At 40.3% G+C, this 22,274-nt stretch overlaps 1 long non-coding RNA gene across 1 annotated transcript in view; it reads left to right on the top strand.

The window, feature by feature from the left end:
* LOC125962823 (uncharacterized) overlaps positions 1–20,463 on the top strand; it is a 64,586-nt gene extending 44,123 nt beyond the window's left edge. Inside the window, exon 3 of the long non-coding RNA XR_007474581.1 lies at positions 20,342–20,463. This is a non-coding gene — a long non-coding RNA (uncharacterized LOC125962823). The remainder of the gene's footprint in view (positions 1–20,341) is intronic.
* Positions 20,464–22,274: the final 1,811 nt, after the last annotated feature.

Raw genomic sequence — 22,274 nt, 5'->3', positions numbered from 1 at the left:
TACCTATTGAAATCAAGAATTTGGCACTGAGAAATGGAAAAAGAAGTAAGCCAAGGCAGTCTTCACCAAATGCTCTCTAAATGAAGCCTATCTGTATGTTCCATACATTAGGTCACACATCAGATATGCAGTCACTCATTCAAAGGGCTCAGGATGACAGCAGGCATACTTGATACAATGTCACAAGAGTGACTGTGAACGTATACCTAGGATACTGAGTACAGAAGAGTGAGTGCCCCATTTTGTTGGTTGGAGGAAGTTGAGCCAAGGAAGCTCCAGCAGGAAGATGATCTTTAATGTATTTTCAAGGTTAGGCATGAGTAACATAGGCGGGTAAATGTGCCTAAGGAGCTTTGGCACAGGAGATAAACATGGAGTAGAAAATGGTCCCGTATAACAATGGGATGTGCTCTGAAGAAGCTTGATGGCCACTTGGACATATTGGGTATTAAAGTATAGATGGGGAATGAGGTTGGAGAGTTCAAGAGATATTTGACTTCAAGTGACATTTTAAACAAGGCTAATAATTTTGGACTTTATTCTGAGGATGAATTACAGTCACTGAAAGATTTTAAACAAAAAAGTGGCAGGAACAACCCTGTTTTCAGATCATTCGGGCTGTGGGCAATATGGTTTGATATGGTTTAGGAAGGCGAGATCCTTAAATCAGAGTAATAATCACAATTACTTTCCAAGACCACAATTCTGAGTGTGTAGAGGAGGTGATGGATTTTTAGAGACATAGTGAAGACGTAATTTATAAAACTTGGTCACTGATTTGCTGAGGAATAGTGTGGCAATGAGCAGTTGATACTGGCCCTCTGTTCAGACTTCATTAGCATTATGGTGGCAATAACAAAGATAGAAGCTACTTGAGGAGAAACAGATTTGTAGGAAAAAAATAAACTTAGATATAGACTTGGGAAGTTTGAGATATTTGAAATGGATACCTGATTACGGGAGGTGGAGCCGCCATCCTGAACTACAGGTCGGTCCTGTGAATGGGGGTCCTGCTAGCAGAGCCTCGATCCAGGGAGCCTGTGTCCCCAAAGACTTCATGGAGCAGCTCTGCCATACTGTCCCTGGACTTCCCATGTTAAGATTATATCTTGAGTAAGAAATACATTTCTATATCATTTATGCCTTTTCATTTTATGTTTTGATGCTACTTGTTGAACCTAGTCCTTACTGATGTGAGATCATTGGTGGATTGTGTTGGAGTACACTGCATGAAATAACAGGCATTAGCCCTATCACTCTGTGTTATGCAGTGAGTGGTATATGAGTAAGTAATGTAGTAAGTGACATCTACTCTTTCAAGAAACTCGATGGTAAAACCATGGTATGGCTTCTTTACATTGTGAAGTCATTTAAAATCATGCTTAAGTAGTAAAATAACAAGGAAAATTGCTTATGATAAAGCATTTTTGGAAAAGCAGGATACAAAATGGCATATACTACATGAATACAACAACATGAAATTACCCTATTCACTGGTGTGTGGGAGGGAGACCTAAAAGAATACATCAACCCATTAAAAATGGTGGTTTATGAAGAAAGGGACTATTTATGGTATTTATTTTCTTTGTAGTATTTTATACCAGACTTTATTTGACACAATTATTTTTATTTAAAATGGAATAGCTATTGAAGGCATTGGGAGAGAGAACATTGACAAAGACCAAAAATAAAGATTTTCTAATAAAGAAATAATAAAGATTTCTAATAAAAAAATAAAGATTTTCTGGGGCTGAGACTGACAATTGAGGCATGAATGTTTACTGCCACCAACCTACATATGGTAGCATTATCTCAAGTATCATTCTGCAACCCTGGTGTAGGAACAGAGAAATCGAGAGGCTGGAATGCTGAGGCCCATGGTTTTTCAGGAAGGGGGTGGTGGAAGGGGAGAGGGGTGAGGAAGTTGTGACTGAAAGGATGGACCTTTGGGATTTATCAGGAAAAGAGGGAAGGGAAGCAGGTAGACTGATTGACTTCTTCGGGACTCTAGCCCCTCCTGAGGCCAAGATCAGCTATAATGTGGGTGAAGAAAGCAAGAGCTGAAAGGGTTGTCATGATAAGAGAGTAGGTATTCAAATTTAAGATTTTAAAGGTGTACAAGTTCTGGTGATTACACTTCGCAGTTGTGACCTGGACTGGGCTACTGCAGTGGAGTGCTGTGTTCAGGTCAGTGGAGATCTGTGAAGTTCATTAACTCAATAGTTAGTCATCATGTTTCAATGAGGCTTACCATTTCTTTAAGGTGTAATTGTAAAAAAAAAAAATTGTACATTTATTCTTTAAATTGATTTAATTTCTTCAAATTAAATTATTGATTGGAATGGAAAGAAATTATGAATTATGCAATTATGAAAAGTCTTTAAAAAATAAAGCTGAGAAAGTGTTTCTAAAAGAAAACCCTAGGTGCATAACAAAGAAGATGTGAAATTCCACTTCAGAAATTTCATTTATACCCTTAGTCAGCCTTAGTCACTCACTTCTATGCTTCCCTAGCAACTGCATTTTTGTACTTATCATAAGTGAAATATAGTTATTTATCTCTTAAACAGATTGTGAAATCCTTGACTTCAAAGACTTCATTTTTATATTGCACAGTATTTGGTACATTATAGTAGCTCAGTGCATTCTCTTATATGAATGTTGTTTTTTTTTTCCTGACTGCTAAAAATCTATATACCTGTAGCTGGCAACCTGAGAGTCAGCCATTCAAAAAGAACGGTCTTACATTTCCAATCATGGAATATTTTTAAGCATAAGTGGAGGGCTTATTAGTTGGAGATGGAAAGGGCACACTGACAACAGGTTGAGAATTAAATGGTTCTATATGCTCCTTCCAAGCTTATAGATTCTCTGAGTCGGTAACAACTCGTTGGTTTCTCTTCATGTGTTAATATGGCATGGATCCTCATCTCTTTTCACTGTACATGAGAGAGCTGGAAAACATATCAATTACCAATAGTACATCTTATTACACAATTGTAGAACCTCAGGGTTCAAAGGGAAATTAAATGTCAACTCATCCAAGAACCCATCTGTTTGAAAACCTTCTGGTTACCCAAGAGAAAATGTAGACACAAGACAAAGAAAGAAAATGACTTTTCAATTCTCTTACTTCTTTTTCAGTATTATCTATGGTTCTCACAAATAACCCTTTTTATCCCCTCCTATGTTTGTAAGGCATTGAAACATAAGCAATAAACAAATGGAGATAAAACTGGTAATATTGCCCACTGGGGAGAACAGTTTTAGATGTGTGGTGATAATGGACATCCTGTTGTTACTCACCCCTGAATTGAACTTCTTCCTCCAGGCTTTGCCTGTTGAAGGCAGAGTCTGAACTTGTAAACTCAGCCCATGGTGGGGAGTACACCAAGATGCATTTCTCTCCAGGAAGCCTGTAGCTGAGCATGTCCTAGGTCTTCTTCTAAATACACCTGTTACATAAGTGACTCTTCCTCTTTGGGGAAGGAGGCATGAAAAGCTTCTTGCCATATTTTCTCTTGTGGGAATAGAGTAGAAATCTCCTCCGTCTGCAAGTACCATTCTCTCCCTTCACAACACCCAATGTCCAATATTGTCCTAAGTAACACAGGGGCGTTCACAAGATCACCGTCTTTGCTAAAAATTCCTGATGATTTTCCCTTTTCCCTCTCTTGTTCCCCGTTTCCTCATGGCTCTGCTCTACATGCCGCCAACAGAAATGGTTGATCTGTGTTTTGGGTAGTGTGTTCCATCCTTCCTAAATAAGGTATTGTATTGTACCTCTGAAGATCTTCTTCCAAGACCTTACAGAAGACTGTTGGGTGAGACACTTAGGGGGAAGCGATTCATAATAAGTGCCCTCAGCTTACACATCAAGGCAATGATGTGTACACTGGGGAATCAACCTTACGAAGTGAGTTGCTCTTTTAGCCACTGATCTAGCTTAGCTGCGATGCATTTATTATGAACATACTTCTTTTCAAAGAGGCTTTTTTCTCCCCAAACAAAACATATTTCGTTTGGGAATTGGGGTTCCTACAGCCCATTCATACAACCTCATCTCATCGATGATTGCCTGGTTCCTCATACTTGCTTCATATAGCTCGAAATCCCTAAATCAGAGGTCACACACTCAGATATCTACAGAGACCAAGTAAACAATGTAAATGAGCAGAGCAGAAAGGTGTAATTTATGAGAAAATAATGGGTAGTGTGGCAACCAGAAGGTACTAGCCCCGTGTAAGCATGCAGCCGCTGCCCCTCGTTAGACTTTGTCACGGTTTTACGTGGTAAACTAGCTGTCTTCCTATCTTGCAGTTTTTAAAAGGAAGCAGAGACACTCAGACGTTTATGTGAAATCTTTTGAATGTGAGATATTTAGAACTAATTTAAAATAAAAAAATAATTTACACCATGCTAGTACAAAACAAGACCAAAATAAAATGAAGCCACAAGCTAAAATACTTAGACTGTATATGGCCTATAAGCTACACATTTACAGCTGTTCCTCTGGATTAAATCATTTGACGTTGACTCGCCCACTCTTCTTTGTACCAGATGGGGTCCAAGCATGCCCCTTCCCAGAAGGTCTTCTCTGTCTGGCACCCATGTTATAATGCTTGCCCCGCCCCCCTGCCCAATACCATGAATTGTCTTCTCAGAGCCAAGCTCCCTTTCTGGCTCATTCTCAGAGTTTTTTGTTTTTTTGTTTTTTTTTAAGGAAGAGTCTTTTTTCAAATTAAAGTTTGACTTTTAAAGAGTATATGTTTTCATAATGTGAGCCATGGAAAGTCATTTTCAGATTTGTTTCTTTAACGTTGGACCTGGCACCGTCAGAGTACGAAGGATTCAGGTTAGTTTTGGGAGTTCCATGATTTAGTGAGCGAATCCTGACGAACAGTCTGAGAAACATAGCTCTAATCCTGTCTCTGTCATTTCTTAGCAGTGTGAACTTACTCAAGTCCCACAGCTCTGTGGAGTTTTCATTTTCTCATATGCAAAATGGAGATACTAATGAAGGAGTGTTACAAGGATTAAGCAGGATAGTTTATAAGAAAGTACCAAGAAAACCATTAAGTTTATTGAAACATAGGGCCTTATTATGATTGACGCTTTTAATATTTAAATCTAAACTTGCCTTGGATATCTTTTGTTTTATTGAAATTGCTTACTTTTCTTTCTTGTCTTATGGAATGGCATTAACAAGAGGCTCTACAAAAAGGGAATAACTTATCTCAAAGCAGGGTCCGGTTTTAATGGAATATATTTATCTGATACAATACTGTCCTCAATATTTCATTCTTAGAACAGCTATTTGTTGAGTGCCTGCTATAGGCCACACATTGTTCTAGGCACTGGGTGTATAGGGATGAACAATACAAGAAAGGACCTGCCCTTTGGAACTTCAGTTTCTAATTAGGGAGACAGATTATGAGCACTTAAGTAAATAAATACATAGTTTAATGTGGTTTAAGTGCTTTAGGGTAAGATAAAGCAGGATATGGAAATAGAAAGTGACAATGGGACAAAGAGGAGTTCTTTTATTTTTTTAAAATTTATTTATTTTTGGCTGCGTTGGGTCTTTGTTGCTGCACATGGCTTTCTCTAGTTGTGGCGAGAGAGGGGCTACTCTTCGTTGCGGTGCGCGGGCTTCTCATGCAGTGGCTTCTCTTGTTGTGGAGCATGGGCTCTAGGCGCGCGGGCTTCAGTTGTTGTTGCACACAGGCTTAGTAGTTCGCGGGGCTCAGTAGTTGTGGCTCGCGGGCTCTAGAGCACAGGCTCAGTAGTTGTGGCACATGGGCTTAGTTGCTCCGTAGCAGGTGGGATCTTCCTGGACCAGGGCTCGAACCCATGTCCCCTGCATTGGCAGGCAGATTCTTAACCACTGTGCCACCAGGGGAGTCCCTAGGAGTTCAGGGAAAGCCTCTCAGAGCAAGTGATGATTGAACAGAGATGTGGCTGAACTGAAGGATGAGCCCTGTTGTTGTCAGGGGGAAAAGTATTCCAGGCAGAGGAAGTGACAAAATTCAAATCATTGAAGGCAGGAATAACCTTGGTATAGTCAATGAACAGAAGAAATACCACTGTTACTAGAAGAAAGTGAGTGAAGAGAAGTAGGCAGGAGAGAAAGTATGAGTTGGGAAGGGTGGAGCATGCAGAGCCCTGTGGATCCCAGTATGGATAACGGTCACACGTGTGGATTTTGTTCTGAACAGTTACTAGGTTTGAACTGGAGTGAGATCACTTTAGCTGCTAAGTGAAGGAGAATTGATTTTAAGGGGACAGGAGTGGAAGAAGGGATCGTAGTCTAGGAGGGATGTGATGCCGGCTGTAACTAGAGCTACAGCAGTGGAGGCAGAGTGAAGTGGTAAGATTCAGAGCATATAGTGAAGAGGGGACTGAGAGGGCTTGCTGGTGGGTTATGTGTGAGTGTGAGGAAAGGAGAAGTTTCCTGGGTGGTTTCCAGATTTGGGCCTGACTTACTCATTATTGCCATTTAATGAGACGGCAATGATTAGAGAAAACGCAGATAGGATGGAGATGAGGGAGTCAAATACAAAGGTCTGTTTCAGACATGTGGCATATTAAATGTGAGGTTCCTAGGAATCAGCCAGGTGGGGCAGTATCAAGTAGGAAGCTGGATGCTTGCATCTGGAGCTGAGGAGTAAAGCTGGGGCTGGTGATGTAGATGACACTTAAAGTGACAGGACTGGAAGAAATTATATAGGGAGTGTTCTCAGAGTAGAGAAAAGAGACAAAGACCCTTGAGCACTGCAACATGAGGTGGTCAGGGAGAGGCAGCACACCCAGTAAAGGAGACAGGAGAGGAGCAGCCGGGTGGTGGTGAAACTTTTTTTAAAAAGTAGGCTGCCTTAGAAGCAAGAAGAAAAGTAAGGAGCAATCAAATGCATCTAATGCTTCTCACAGGTGAAGTAAGATAAATCCAGAGAATTAACACTACTTTGGCAAAGTGGAGGTGGTTAGAGCCCTTCAAAGGGGGGTTTTCATTAAGTGCTGGGCAAAGTCCTGATTGGAGTAGGACAGAGAGAGAATAGGTGGGGAGAAAGGTGGTGACGGTGACTCTACACTCTTTTCGGCAGTTTTTTTTTTTTTTTTTTTTAATACAAGCAGAGAAATAGGCAGTCCTCGAGAGGTTAAGTGGGGTCCGTGGTTAGTTTCTATTTATGTGAATACAGAGAATGAGTAAGGGAGCTAAGACACGAGCCTAAATCAAGGGTATGATGAAGTTGATGAGCAAGAATTGTGACAGAAATTTCAGAGCGCGAGTCACATTTTCACGAAACTAAAAGGGCTTTGAATCTATGTTTACAAGCAAAGCTGATCTATCCTATTTTAAACCCAAATGGAACATTTGAGTGCTTCCTCCATGGTCAAGGGGTCTGCATGAGAACCACAGTTATCTGAGGTTTCTCTAAGTCCTTCCTTGTTGCTGAATTTAGAGGGAGAGGATCCAGCCCTTCACCACTAAACTTGATGTTACCTGTAGACTTTTTGTAGATGGCCTCTTTCAGGTTCTATAACTAGCTTGCTTGTAGATTTTTATCTTGAAAATGTGTTGGATTTTGTTAAATGCTTTTCATTTGCCTATTGTGATAATTGTATGTTGTTTAATTCTACTCTTTAAATTTTAACGTTGATTTTTCAATTGTTAAAGCAACCTTGTATTCCTGAGATAAACCCCATTTGGACATAATGTGTTATCGTTTCTATGTCTTGTTGAATTTGATTTGCTTAAATGTTGTTAAGTATTTTTTTTCACTTACATTTATAAAAGTTATTGGTAGTCAGTTTTGTGTTGTTTTTCCTTGTAATACTTTTGACTGAGGGGGATGGCTTCATAGATTAAATTAGAAATTATTTTTCCTTTCAAATTTGTTCTCAAAAATGTTATGTAGGATTGGTATTATTTATTCTTAAAATATTTGATAGAATTCTCCAGTGAAGTTATCTGTGTCTGGAGTTTTCTTTGTGAGAAAATTTTTAACTATAAATTCGTTTGACCGCTATAGAGCTGTTCAAGTTACTCATTTCTTCTTGGCCAGCTTTTCTAGCTTGTATCTTTCTAGGCATTTGCTATTTCACCTAAATTGCCAAATTTATTGGCATATTGTTTTTTCATCATATTCTCTTAGTATCCTCTAAATCAGGGGTCCCCAACTCCTGGGCCATGGACCAGTACTGGTTTGTGGCCTGTTAGGAACTGGGCTGCACAGAAGGAGGTGACTGGCAGGCGAGCCAGTGAAGCTCCATCTGTATTCACAGCTGCTCCCCATCACTCGCGTTACTGCCTGAGCTCCGCCTCCTGTCAGATCAGCGGCGGCATTAGATTCTCATAGGAGCACGAACCCTACTGTGAACTGCGCATGCGAGGGATGTAGGTTGTGCTCCTTATGAGAATCTGATGCCTGATGATCTGAGGTGGAGCTGAGGTGGTGATGCTAGTGCTGGGGAATGGCTGCAAATACAGATTATCACTAGCAGAGGGGTTTGACTGCACAGAGACCATGTTATCATATCAATTGCTTGCAGACTCATATCAAAACCCTATCAGTGACTGACAAGTGACAATTAAGCTGCATCTTACGGAGTAGACTGGACATAAGTAACACACTTCGGGTGTCACTGTTTCCCATCAGCCCCAGATGGGACCATCTAGTTGCAGGAAAACAAGCTCAGGGCTCCCACTGATTCTGCATTATGGTGAGTTGTATAATTATTTCATTATATATTACAATGTAATAATAATAGAAATAAAGTGCACAGTAAATGTAATGTGCTTGAATCATCTGAAACCATCCCCCCCCTCAGTCCATGGAAAAATTGTCTTCCATGAAACTGGTCCCTGGTGCCAAAAAGGTTGGGGACCGCTGTTCTAAATACCTGAAGAATCTGTAGTAATATCACCTTTCTCATTACCGATATTACCTTGTATCTTTTCTCTTTTTCCTGATCAGTTTGGCTTGAGGTTTATCATTTTTATTGATCTTCTCAAATAACCAACTTTTAGTTTCATACTTTTTCTCTAATGTTTTGCTGTTTTCTATTATATTGGTTTTTGCTCAGACCTTTATTATTTCCTTTCTTCTGCTTCCTCTTGGTTTAAGTTGCTCTTTTTCAAAGTTTTTTTTTTTTTTTTTTTTTTAATTGTGGAAGCTGAGACCTTAGGTTGAAGCCTCTCTTCCTTTCTAAAATAGCTGTAAAGCTATAAGTTTCCCCATAAGTACTGTTTTGTATGCATCCCACAGATTTTGGTACATTGCGCTTTCATTTTCAATCAGGGAGAGATGACTTCTAATTTCCCTATTGATTCCTTCTTTGACTATGCATTTTCCAGATATTTGCAGATATTTTAGATTTCTGTTATTTATTTTTAATTTAATTCCATTTCAGTTTGGTCCACTTTGTGTATAACCCAAGTCCCTGAGAATGTGCTCTGTGTCTTCCTTTTGTCCTTGCAGATCTGTTCTCTGCTCACCACTTCGATTTTTTTCTTAGGAGCCCCATCTGTACGGGCTGTCTTTTGCCTTTGACTTGGCTTTACTTTTGGTTTTACCATGGGAAGCTGTGTCAGGAATCCGGAGGGAAGGAGGTGAGGCATATGTGGCCAGGGTGCTGACTCCCCCACTGCTCCTCTTACAGGGACCTTGATTCCGATGCTCCCCTTAAACAAAGATCAGCCAGAACGTACCACAAAGCCTTCTCTGCTTCTGACTTATAGTGACTGCTCTCCATTCTTACCTTTTAGGATTAGTCAAAGAATAAACCCTATAGTTACTAGTCTCTGAATACTGCACTGTCCCTTAGGGCACAGTTCCCCAACCCCTGGGCCACGGACCGGTACTGGTCCACAGCCTGTTATGAACCAGGCCATACAGCAGGTGGTGAGTGGCAGGTGACCGAGCAAAGCTTCATCTGCCGCTCCCCATCGGTCACATCACCACCTGAACCGTCGCTCACGTTACTGCCTTGAACCATCCCCCACCTCCCACCCCAGTCCGTGGAAGAATTATCTTACACGAAACCAGTCCCTGGTGCCAAAACTTTGGGGACCACTGCCTTAGGGGTTGTATATAGCCCCTTGACTAAATTTACTCAAATTATCCCAGTTTGAATGTGCCATCTGCTTCCTCCAGGACCTGGACTGATAACGGAGGGTATTTTCAAGGGTAGAAGAGCTGTTCTCAAGGAGCTAATAGGAGAAAAAAGCCATATAGTTTACAATCTATTGTGAATTGTCTTTAATGGATCCATAAGTGTCAAAGGAGTGAAACAGATATTAGTGGCTATAGGCATTCCAGCATGGGAAAAAGAATTTTAAATAACAGATCCGTTCTAAGTTCCCGTCTGAGTTTGGAATACTTTTCCATATTTCCTAAGCAAACAAAGCTCTAATCCAAAATGTGAACTAAGAAATAAAATTTCCCATAAGAGGTGGAATTCAGCCAGGCAGTTGAACCATAGAGTGTATTTGAATAGGCGGAGATGTGGCATGAAGTCATATGCTAAACTAGGATTGTTCTTTAATTATTTAATATACATGCTTTGTTTCTCCACACCTATACATTTTCTGAAAAGACTTATAATAGCGCTGTGTGACTTATTTCTTCCATCAGATAATGAATAAGCCTATTGGGAAAGCCAGCCGCTTGAATTAGTGCTAGGGTAAGATGTTTTGGCCCCACTTCTAGGGAATGAGATCAAAATTATCCTGAAAAGTTGGATGGGTACAAAGAGAAATTACAATTACATCTGATACAGAGTCAGGTAGCTGAGCCGTGATATCAGCCTTATATTTAAGAGGAGGATTTGAGTCAACAGACACGAGACCCAGCATTTAGCCAACAGCAGAGATCAGTAATATATTGGGAAGTAGAGTAGAGGATGGCATCAATCAAGGTAGTATATTGTGAGAAAAGAAACGCTTTTGAGTACTTATTATTACTGAGTACTGTCCAGGAGGCCTTGAAGTGACCCTTTAATAAATATCAGTGGAGTAGGTGAAGGAATGGTTAAGTGAAGGCTTCCATAGAAATTTACAACACGTAAATTTCTACAAGAGAACATTTTTGGGCTGAAATGAATTAATATGCTTAGGCTTCCAGACACTGAGACTAAAGAGGATTAAGGCTCAGGAGTAAAGAGGGGAACATATGTCAGTGTAAGTGGGTTGTTTTGGGAAATGCACTGAAATGTGGAACCAAGCAAATGAGTCATGACTTTATTTAAACACTGTGAAGCAAAAGCAGACCAAAACATATGAATAAATTGAGTAAGCTAATAGCTTTGAATCCTTTAAAAGTTATTTGGCTTTTTCTTTTTTGAAGAAGAAGAAGAAAAGGTGAATGCTATGAGGGGGAGGGGCCTAGAACAATGACGGCGGGAGTTAGCACTCAGCTTCTTTTTGCCTCATGAAGTTCGACTTTGGTCTCAAATTGCATCTCCCACTCACCAATCCAAACGCTTCCAGTTAACCAGCCGCATCCTTCTTGAAAGGGAATTAAGGACTCTCTGTTGTTATCTGGGCGTGTCCCTTAGAGATCTTAATCCAGCCCCCTTATGACATGCAGACTCTTCTCAAAAAGAAAGACTTCTAGGAGTTTGTTATTGATGAAGACAAGCCTGAGAGCTTTGAAATACCACTTTAATAAACACCAGTTGTTTATGTAAATTAAACCACTTTCTACCTACAGGCATTATAACCTTTTTTCCAGTTCCATTTTTATAATCAGCCCCCTTTTCACAGTGGTCTGCTATGCTACTTGTATTATATTTCAAAACTCCATATGTGTGTTGGCCTTTTTATGGGTTTTCTATTCTACTCTATAACATTTGTGAGTTTGTCTGTTTTTGCATTAATATATATGTGTCTTAATTGCTGAAGTTTCATCATAAATCCTGATATATGATGAGATATCTTCTCTCTTAGCTGTCTTTAGACATGTCCCGATCATTGTTGACTTTTTATACTTCCATAGCAATTTTAAGAATCAGCCTCATTCCAAGTCTGGTTAAATCTTTGATTGATGTTACATTGAGTCTATAAGCAATTTGGGGTGAACTGACCTCTCTATGATATGTGTCTATCACAAACATGTTGTCTCCAATTATTTAAGTCTTCTTGAATGTTTCTCAGTGGAATTTTATGATTTTTTTGCTCTTAGGCCTTATACATCTTTGGTTAGATTTATTCCTAAATATTTTACAGTGTTACTTGCTATGCTAATATCTTTATTTAAAAACTTACATTTTCTTATTATTTGCTACTGATGTATAGAAATACAATAGAATTTTATATTTTGCCCTCTTAAAACTGTTCAATTCTCTATTTATAATAATTCTATTTTATATACTTTATAATATATTTTTATAATAATTCTCTGTTGATTCTCAAGGGTTTTCTATGTGAACAATCATATCATCTGCAAATAAGGACAGTTTTTTCCTTCCTTTCCAAGTCTTATACCTTACCTCTTTTTTTATCTTATTCCACTGGCTAGGAAATTGAATATCTATTTCTCACCATACAAAACAAACAACTTCAGATGCACTGAAGACTCAAATATTAAGTGTAAAATTTTCTTAGATAATAGAGTTGATACAGGGGTAGGAAACATTTTATTCCACAGGATATCAAAACTATTAACCATAAAGGAAAAGACAGATAAATTTGTGTATTTTAAAATGAGAATCTCTGCTAATCAAAAGATAGCTTAATGAAAGTGAAAAAAAAAGCTATAAATAGGAAAGAGTATATGTGTCACACATACAATTGACAAAAGATAGTCACTATCTCCTTAGTGGATAAAAAGCTTCTACAGTACAATATTAAAATAGGAAAACGATCATTTCACAGTAGAAAAGACCACAACCATATTTAGAGATAATCAACTTCATTAGTGATGAGGGAAATGCAAAATAAACCCATGAATAACACTTTTTACTCATTTAATTAATTAAAATTTTAAATGTCTAATGATACCAAGTATTAAAGAGTATGTAGATCAATAGGATTGCCTAAAAGTTGCTGATAGGAGTGTAAATTGGTATAACATATTTGGAAAATAAGGTATTATCTTGGAAAGTTGAACAGTTACATGTCTTACAAACCAGAAGTTTAACTTTTTGTTGTATACCCAAGAGAAATAGTTGCACAGTATCAGCAGAAGACATAAACAAAAACTTTCACATCATCACAGTTCATAATAGTAAAAATCTGAAAGCAGCCTTAAGAGCTATAGTAATTAAATTATATCATATTCAAGCAATGAATTACATAGCAGTGGACTAAATCAACCCCATGTATTCACTAAGATATGAATGAATCTTGCTAATTTAATGGAAATGAAAAAAATCAAATCCCAGAAGATTATAAACAGCATAATATTCTTTTCAAGACTCAAAGATAAAAGTTATTATCAGAGTTTTAATTATTGGGTTGCATGGTGCATTCTTGAGTGTTGATTTTATTATTAAAATTCATAAATGAAATAATTATTGTCATGTGTGGATCACTGAAGATTATTATGACCTGAGGATTATAATTAACCCAATTCTGTACACATGAGGTTCTTTAAAATCATATGTAACAAGAACACTTATGAACTGGAATTAATTACTATGCACAACCTCTCAGGGAGTAGACTCTAAGGACAAAAAGACAAGTACTTTAGTGACAGGTACCATGGAAATGCACTGAGGCCTGGATAAATACACTTCCTCCCAAGCAAGCTGTGGGTTCTTTCTTTCTTGGTCATTGTTAGGCTAAGATTAGCCAAACTTATCTATTTCTTATTCAGGGGCTCACAGAATTTGATATTAATATGGACCCTAGACTTCATCCTATTCCAATGATTAAAAAGATTCTCTGATTTTTTTTATAGCTGCCTGAATTATGTGACCTTTTCTTTTAGCCTACCTATTATAATACTCTTTTCTTAGACTCATTTTCTCTCTTTTTTTTTTTCAGAGCTTTGGTCTTATGGTGATATATAATTTATATTTCCACTTAGGAATATGATGGTACTATCTTATGGCTTCCCTGATTAATTTTATTAGTAAGGCTGTACTGTGTATATTTTCCTAGTTAAAGTATAAGCCCCGTCCCCTTTTCCTCTGAAGCATTTGTCAGGGCCCTAAAGCACTTGTCAAAACCACATTGGTGGGACTTCCCTGGGGGTCCAGTGGCTAAGACTCCGCGCTCCCAATGCAGGGGACCCGGGTGTGATCCCTGGTTAGGGAACTAGATCCCACATGCTTCAACTAAGACCCAGCGCAGCCGAATCAATCAGTCAATCAACCAATCAATATTTAAAAAAAAACACATTTGTGGCGGGAGGGATGAGGGGAGGGGCAGGGGAGGGGGATAAGGCATAACATAAAGCATCAAGGGGTGTTTGAAGTGGAAAGGATATAAATGAGAAGAGAGAAGCAGAGAGAAAAACAGTTGCCTAAAATCACTCCGTTGATTAATTAATTCAAAGGGATATTTGTTGTGGCTGGTGGCAGAGCTAGAACCCGAGCCCATTTCTCTTGGCTTTGGACTAATGTGCTTCTTATTTCATCCTGCTGCTCTTCACCAGCCACTTGTGCCCAGAGAGGGCGCCATTTTTTTTCCTGTTTTATTTATACCTAGAAGCTTCGAACGTATATACCTTCTCTATATCTGAGATTCCACTCCACAGCTCACCTCGTGACAGGCCAATACATCTGGAGACAAGCTGTTGGGACGAGGCATAGTGACTTTAATCTGAAAGCCATCAGACCGAGAAGATAAGAGACTAGTGTCTCAAAGAGCCACCTTGCTCCAGTCGGAATTCAGGCTCCTTTTATACAGAGGAAGGGGACGGGGAGGGGAACTACCGTGGTGCCTACGTTGGCAGAGCACGACCGCTAATGGCCCCGCCCTAACGGCCCCTCCCTAACGGCCGCGCCCTAACGGCCGCGCCCTAAGCCCCGACCTAGCTGCTGCGCCCTGCCGCTCATGCGCCCTAAGAGCCCCGCCCTAACGGCTGCGCCCTAACGCTCATGCGCCCTAACAGCCCCGCCGTAACAGCCGCGCCCTGCCGCTCATGCGCCCTAAGAGCCCCGCCCTAACGGTCGTGCGCCCGCCGGCCTGTATTAACACAGTCTCTTCAAAGTATGAAAGAGTTAATCTTGCTTGTTGCCAACGGACACAGGAAGGATTATCACCAGGTGCCACGCGCAGAGTCCCAAGGCAGCTCTTGGAACCACCAGAATCACTGCCCGTGGAGGGAGGAGGGGCTGTGCAGGTGAGACGTGGACGTGGGAGTGGTAGACAGTGAACAAAACTGTTGTGGAATTGTGTAGACAGAACACAGTTTTCTTTTTCCCCTCCCCAAGCCTTTTTATCGTTTCCCAAAAAGCAGTTTTGTCCACAGCAAACCCCAGTGCCCCACATTTGTGACAAAATCATTCTCTAGGACGGATGCCAGGAGAAAACAGTGAGGTCCAGAATTGCTGCCACCAGCAATATTTTCTGAAGTGTAGACAGTTTATCAGATATAATGTAGCCAGAAAAATAAATGCAACGCTTTAAGAAACTTCCAGAAGACTTAAAGAGCCCAAAGGCTGAGCAGAAAAGAGCCTCTGCTAACAGCACCAGGTCAAAGGAGAGGGCTCTGGGCTCAAGAGGCCCCTCCCCTCCCACCATGAGTTGATGGTGATGGCTCTTCCTATTCCCAGGCTGCCCACCCACCCCCGTGGGTTCCTGTTCTCACCTCCCCGTGGGTTCCTGTTCTCACCCCCCATGGGTTCCTGTTCTCAGCCCCCCGTGGGTTCCTGTTCTCACCCCCTCGTGGGTTCCTCTTCTACCCCCCTGTAGGTTCCTGTTCTCACTCCCCTGTGGGTTCCTGTTCTCACCCCCCGGTGGGTTCCTGTTCTACCCCCTGTGGGTTCCTGTTCTCACCCCCTGTGGGTTCCTGTTCTCACTCCCCCATGGGTTCCTGTTCTCACCCCTCCGTGGGTTCCTGTTCTCACCCCTCAGTGGGTTCCTGTTCTCACCCCCTGTGGGTTCCTGTTCCACACCCCTGTGGGTTCCTGGTCACACCCCTGTATAGGTTCCTGTTCTCACCCCCCCCGTGGGTTCCTGGTCACAGTCAGGAAGCCACCCCCCCAAGAATCCACAGCTGTTAACTAACACAGTGCTACCTCCTCCCAAGCACCCCTCCACCTCTAGTGTCGCCACCTCCCCACCATGAGTCTGTTCCTCCACCTTTAGCCCTAGACTCAGCTAAGAACCTGATTACCTAGAATATTTAATTTTATCACATAGTCACTGGAACTTGTTTTCTTTGAACTGTGCCTTCCTTTCTGTTGGTTTCTTTGCAGTCTGCCTTTTAATTAAACTCATACTATATCTGTGTAAGACCTCCCCAGACTGATTAATCAAGTGCAGCAGGAAACTAAAATTCCATCATAAAACAGTTACTAATGTGTGAGGGGGGGGATGATTCAATTGCTGTTTTATTACCCAAATTGACAAAGATCAGTGATGGAGAGAGAGCGTACTGGAGTCGCCTGGCAACACGCTCATCTAATTAATGAAGTGACTGCTTTATGCTGTGAAGTAGCAAAAGGACTTGACAAGACTCATGGCTTTTCTCATGGGCTCAAACAGCTGGAATGATGTTTCTTAACGTTCTCACAAGGTTTGGCAGTAATATATTACCCTTGTCACACTTGAAGAAGGAGGGAGGGCCAATTAAATTCTTTTCCCAGTGTCGTGAATCCCAATAGGAAGACAGTGCTGAGAGCTGAATAACCCATCACCTTCCAGTGCCTGCCCCTGCCACTGTTCACACTGCAATCACATATCTCCATTGTGAATCTTATTGCTTTTTTGGTATGTTTTCTGGGGGAAAGATGGAGAAATCAACAGGGACTAACATTAATTTTTCCAGGGAGAAAAGGAAGTAAAAGCATAAGGCCCTGATGTACAATTTGTTAATGATGCTGAATTCATAAACCAAGGGGATCGAAAACAGAAAACTGGGACTTATTCGTAATTAATCAGACATGAATAATATTGATGAATATTTTCAGTGACAGTAAGGACTGTGTCTTTATCAGAAGAAAAGGCATGTGATTTAATCTGTGTTTTTAAGTTTTTTTTCTTTTTTCTTTTAAGCATCTGTTGCCTGGCTACTTCTGTTGTTTGGCCAAATATTTGGGCCTCTGTGCGTTTTGATTCTGCTCAGATAAGCAAAGGGGATCAGATGGGTTTGAGAACCCTGTCTGTCTCTCTTGAGTCTGGAGAGGCCTCTGGAGAGCAGATGAAACACAGTCTGCTTGTTTCTGGGATTGCAGAGCTCCAGAAAAACAGATTACATGGCACTATAGAGACAGTCTTGCTTCTGATAGTTCAGGTGTTCAATTCTTTCAATATTTCCCCTTTGAATATCCTCTTAAAAGGGGGGGAAAAAAGCTGTCTTTCTCTCTCTACATGGGTTTCCTTGGTTGACATGGGTAGGTCCAGACTCAGGTCTAAAGCAGATCTCACCCCAAGATTATCTGTGTGAAGCTTGGTCCTGAAAACTATCTTTTTTTGGAAGGTAAATGATTATAAATGTAAATTTCAACTCCCTGCGGGGCTTCTTGGCTAGAAAGGATTTCTGGGGTTGGCACAGCTCAGGGGTAATTATCGAGAGTTGAACATAGTTTTTGTCTCAAGGGGAAAGACGTTGGCAGCAGATCCTGCAGGCTCTAAAAGGCCATGTCGTTTTTTTTTTTCCCAGGGATGCCAGAACCTCTAATTTCCATACTTAAAATGTTAATGCCCTTCGCTCACCCATATCCTGGTCCCCACTGGCTTTGAGGAGGAAGTATGGCTTTTTCTGGATCGCTCTCATCACGGGAAACCACAAAGCTTACAGTCCGGCAGAATTTCCCTTGGTGCCAGTATCACTTAGGCCAGTCCATGTCGGATGGCTTTCAAATTTCCACAGCCAAACTCGTGTTTCACTTGAAGGGATAAACCAGAGTTACTCAAGCAAATGATACCTAATCTTTCTGTACAATTCATGGAAAAGATTCATCTCTTTTTCTTCTTGAGGAGCAACAAAAGCAGTATTTTTAAGCATCAAGTCTGCGCCAAGTGTTATGCTAACCTATGAGCAAACGTCTTGAAGTGGGAGACACAATTCTTGACTTTTAAAGGTCTGAGACCTGTTTGGGTAATAATACATGTTCGAAACCAGCAGAGTATGATTCCAAGGTCCTACATGAGCTATCAAAATAGTGTGTGTGTGTATGAGATATATAGATATATAGATAGATAGAGAGAGAGAGAGAGAGAGAGAGAGAGAATATAGTGTATTCATTTATTCTTGCAACAAACACTATTCTGATATCAAAGGGGAAAAGGGAGAAAGATAAATTAGGAGTTTGGGACTCACCTATACACACTACTATATATAAAATAGATAACCAACAAGGATCTACTGTATAGTACAGGGAACTCTATGCAATATTTTGTAATAACCTATAAGGGAAAAGAATCTGAAAAGGAATGGAGATATATATATGTAGGTATAACTGAATCACTTTGCTGTACACCTGAAACTAACACAACATTGTAAATCAACTATATTTCAATACAATAAAACCCCAAACAAACAAAAGAACCCACTATACTGGAACCTCAGGATGTTACGATGAGTAATATACTGTCCTCAAGGAGCACACAGACAATGGAGAAAGCATTGAACCAACAGATCATTCATTTTCTTTATACTGATATTTACTGAGTACTTATTATAAGGCCCTATGCTATATGATGGAGACGTAAGGCTAAGACACTCATGGATCTTGCCTTTACGGAATTTGTAATCACGCACATGAACCATAAGAACAGTTCACAGTGCTAAGTACAAAACTGTAGGTGGGCTTTGGAGTAAAATCAACTGTGTTCAAATCTTAGTTTTTCAATGTACTACCGATAAATCTAGGGGTTTCTAAACCCCTCTAAGCCTTGCTTTCATTTTCTGGAAAATAGGGATAATAGTATGTACCACATAAATTTTTTAGTGATTAACAGAAGGAATATAAATACAACACCTATTACAGTGTCTGCTATATCATAGATGCTCAGTAAATAGTGGTTATTTATGGATATAACTGGGGATTTTTTAAAGGCAAGCGATGGTAGTACGTAGGTGGGGCAGTCAAGCCAGACGAGGGGTACAGATAACCTGAGGTGCACTTGAAGGAGGAGAGGAATTAAGGAGAGGAGAAGTAGTGTGTGCAAAAGCACAGAAGCCTGAGGAAGCAGGATGTTTTCCTAGGTCTGGAGGGTAGAGTGCCAGGGGTGGGGAAAGTTAGTGGTGAAGAATTAAGTTGAACAGGAAAGCTGAGGCTTGACCATGATGGCCTAGGGTGTCTTAGTAAGAAAAATGGATTTTTAGACTGAAGACAGTGAGAAATCATTGGATAGTAATTGTAGGAACATTTCTCGAAGGAAAAGGTGCTTGAACTAAACATTGATTCATGGGTAGGATTTAGACTGGTAGAGACAAAGGCCTGGGACAGAGGGAGGAGAGAAGCAGGAACACAGAGCTCAGAGGTGGAAGTGAGCTCAACACTTACAGGACCCAATCAGCGGCCAGGTGCTTTCTCTTGGAGCAATCTTAGGCAGCCATTGCTTTAACTGATGATTCCAGAAGGGGTTTAAGGTTAGAGCAACTAAGAGTGTGGCTGGCATATTGGTACATGACTCTTTTTGAATTATGGTTTTCTCAGGGTATATGCCCAGTGGTGGGATTGCTGGGTCATATGGTAGTTCTGTTTTCAGATTTTTAAGGAACCTCCATACTGTTCTCCATAGTGACTGTATCAATTTACATTCCCACCAACAGTGTAGGAGGGTTCCCTTTTCTCCACACCCTCTCCAGCATTTATTGTTTGTAGATTTTTTGATGATGGCCACTCTGACCGGTGTGAGGTGATATCTCATTGTAGTTTTGCATAAGTCCAGTATATTACCTTCTTTAAATTGTTTACAATCACATGGTCTTCTATCTTTAGGTACTTTTATTTTTCTTTTTGGCAATAGGGATGATCCATGTGCTCATGATTATCATATAAAGATGGTCCATATTTGCCTGTAGGGTCTTTGATGCTTTTATATGTTACAGTGAGCATGTCTTTTTGACATCTTGCCTAGCCCTGGATATAGATTTGATGGCAATATTTCTTAAAATCAAGCACATGGTTTGACATGTCTAGGAGTCTTGCACACTGGAGATCAATATGGGTGGGCCACCGGTACATCCCATGACTGAATGTGTGGATGTTTCCACAGGGCCTCTGCCTGGGAGCAGACATGCACTCAGGCCCCAGAGGGATGAGCAACAACTGCTCCTGACTCGATTCTTCAAAACCATCATCTCTGCAATGGAACAGATTTCCTTGTCATTTAATCCAAAAGTAAGTCAGTTCTAAAAGAACTTTTAAACTATTATTATTACACTTTTCTGGTTTGTTTCATGCAAAATTTTCTGTCATCTCTCTAAAGATCGTATATACCTTAAAAAATGATCCTGCTTTCCACTTGGTTTCTTTTCCTGTTTGACTTGGTCTCTATCTTTCGTGATAATGGTGAGATCTTAAAAATGAATTGACAGCAGGGTGTCGGAAAGGATGTCAGCTCGTCAAACTTCACATTATTCAACTTCCAATTAATCCTCCTGTTTTAACCTCACTCCCCGCCATGGCCGTCAGCAGTGTCTTGAGTTCCTGAGCCGTCCCTCTGCTCCCTGGGTCGGGGTGCGTGCTCTTTGTTGCTTTATTTCCCACAGTAACCCAGAGTCCAGCTTGCCCTGCTGTGTGAAGGCAGGTACCCCTCAGTCACTATTTTCCCTTTGTGGGTTTCTGGCTTTGTGGATTCCAGGAGGGAGAAGACATACATGCACTTGTGCAGTTTACCTTTCTAAAGTAGAAGGGTGTGACTGTCTTAAAGATGTATAAATATTTGGATTTAAAATCATAAAATAATTTGTTGATTATTTGAAAGATACTATGAAACTGGCATTCAGTGTTTAAACTTTTAAAGCCTGTAGGCGGGGAAAATATGATCATCTGAAATGTACTGGGAATGTACTTTCTATGTTTTGAAAGGCATAATGGAAATTTATCTTTACATAGTCTCTTTCTTTGTTCTGGGATAGAATCATTTTGGTTGTGTTTCTTGTTCATCTAGTGTTTCATTTTGTTGTGTTTAGGGTTGTTCTAAACGGTTTTGAAGCAAACAAAACAAATGCTTTTATTTTCATTTGCAACTCAATCATTCATTTGTCTGTTAATTTACTTCTACAACGAATATTTATTAACCCTGTACTCAATGCCCTGCCTAAACTACAGGGAAGGAGGCGGACATAACAGCTGTGTACTTCTTGTTATTCTGTTTTATAATGTGAAAAGCTGTGTCAAGAGATTGGAGGATGGAGGTAGCTTTGAAGAGTGGTTCTCCTCCAAGTCTGGTATCCTGACCAGGGAGCATCAGCTACCCCCGGAAATTTGTTAGAAATGCCAGTACTCAGGCCCTGAATCCGAAATTGTGGGGTTGAACCCAGCAGCCTGGTTTAAACAGCCCTTCAGGTGATTTCAGTGCACACTAACAGGTGAGAACCACTGTTCTAAACAAGAAAAAAAGCTTTAATTAAAAAAAGTTTAGTTTCTGTGAACCAGAAAATAAAGCTGTGTTGTATTCTGGGTCTGCAGAAAGGGGAGAGGAGATGCAGAAAAAGAGCTTGGAGATAATGGAAATTCCAGAAATCCATTAAAAAAAAATCTGTCCTATCCTCAGACTTAATTTTTTAAAAACAAAGACGTGTACTGTGTGTCTTATTGAAGATTTCTGGGATTATTTTTTAGTTCATTTTATGTGCTTTGGAACTCATTTTCTGGTTGGAGATGGGAATAAGATCCTTATTTTATGGTGTTTATGTTAAAACTGTAGGCAGCCCTGATGTTGACAGAACCACGGGATCAGCTGCAAAAGTTGTCGCATCACTGTTAGTTTTGCTAATATCGTGGTCATGGCCAATACTGCTCTCAGTGTCACCCTGGTATTTTGTTGACATTCATCTTGTAGCTTTTACTTTTCTGGGGATGTGAGGGTTAGTTAATAAGCACTGGATTGTCTTAGTGATAACCTAGTATTTTACTCCTTTCAGTGATGGCTTAATATGATGAATTGATTTCCCTATACCTCCACTGTTCTCTTCCTTTTGGTC

This window comes from Orcinus orca, chromosome 21, assembly GCF_937001465.1.
Source record: "Orcinus orca chromosome 21, mOrcOrc1.1, whole genome shotgun sequence".
NCBI lineage: Eukaryota > Metazoa > Chordata > Mammalia > Artiodactyla > Delphinidae > Orcinus > Orcinus orca.
This window is presented reverse-complemented; position numbering and strand designations above follow the sequence as displayed.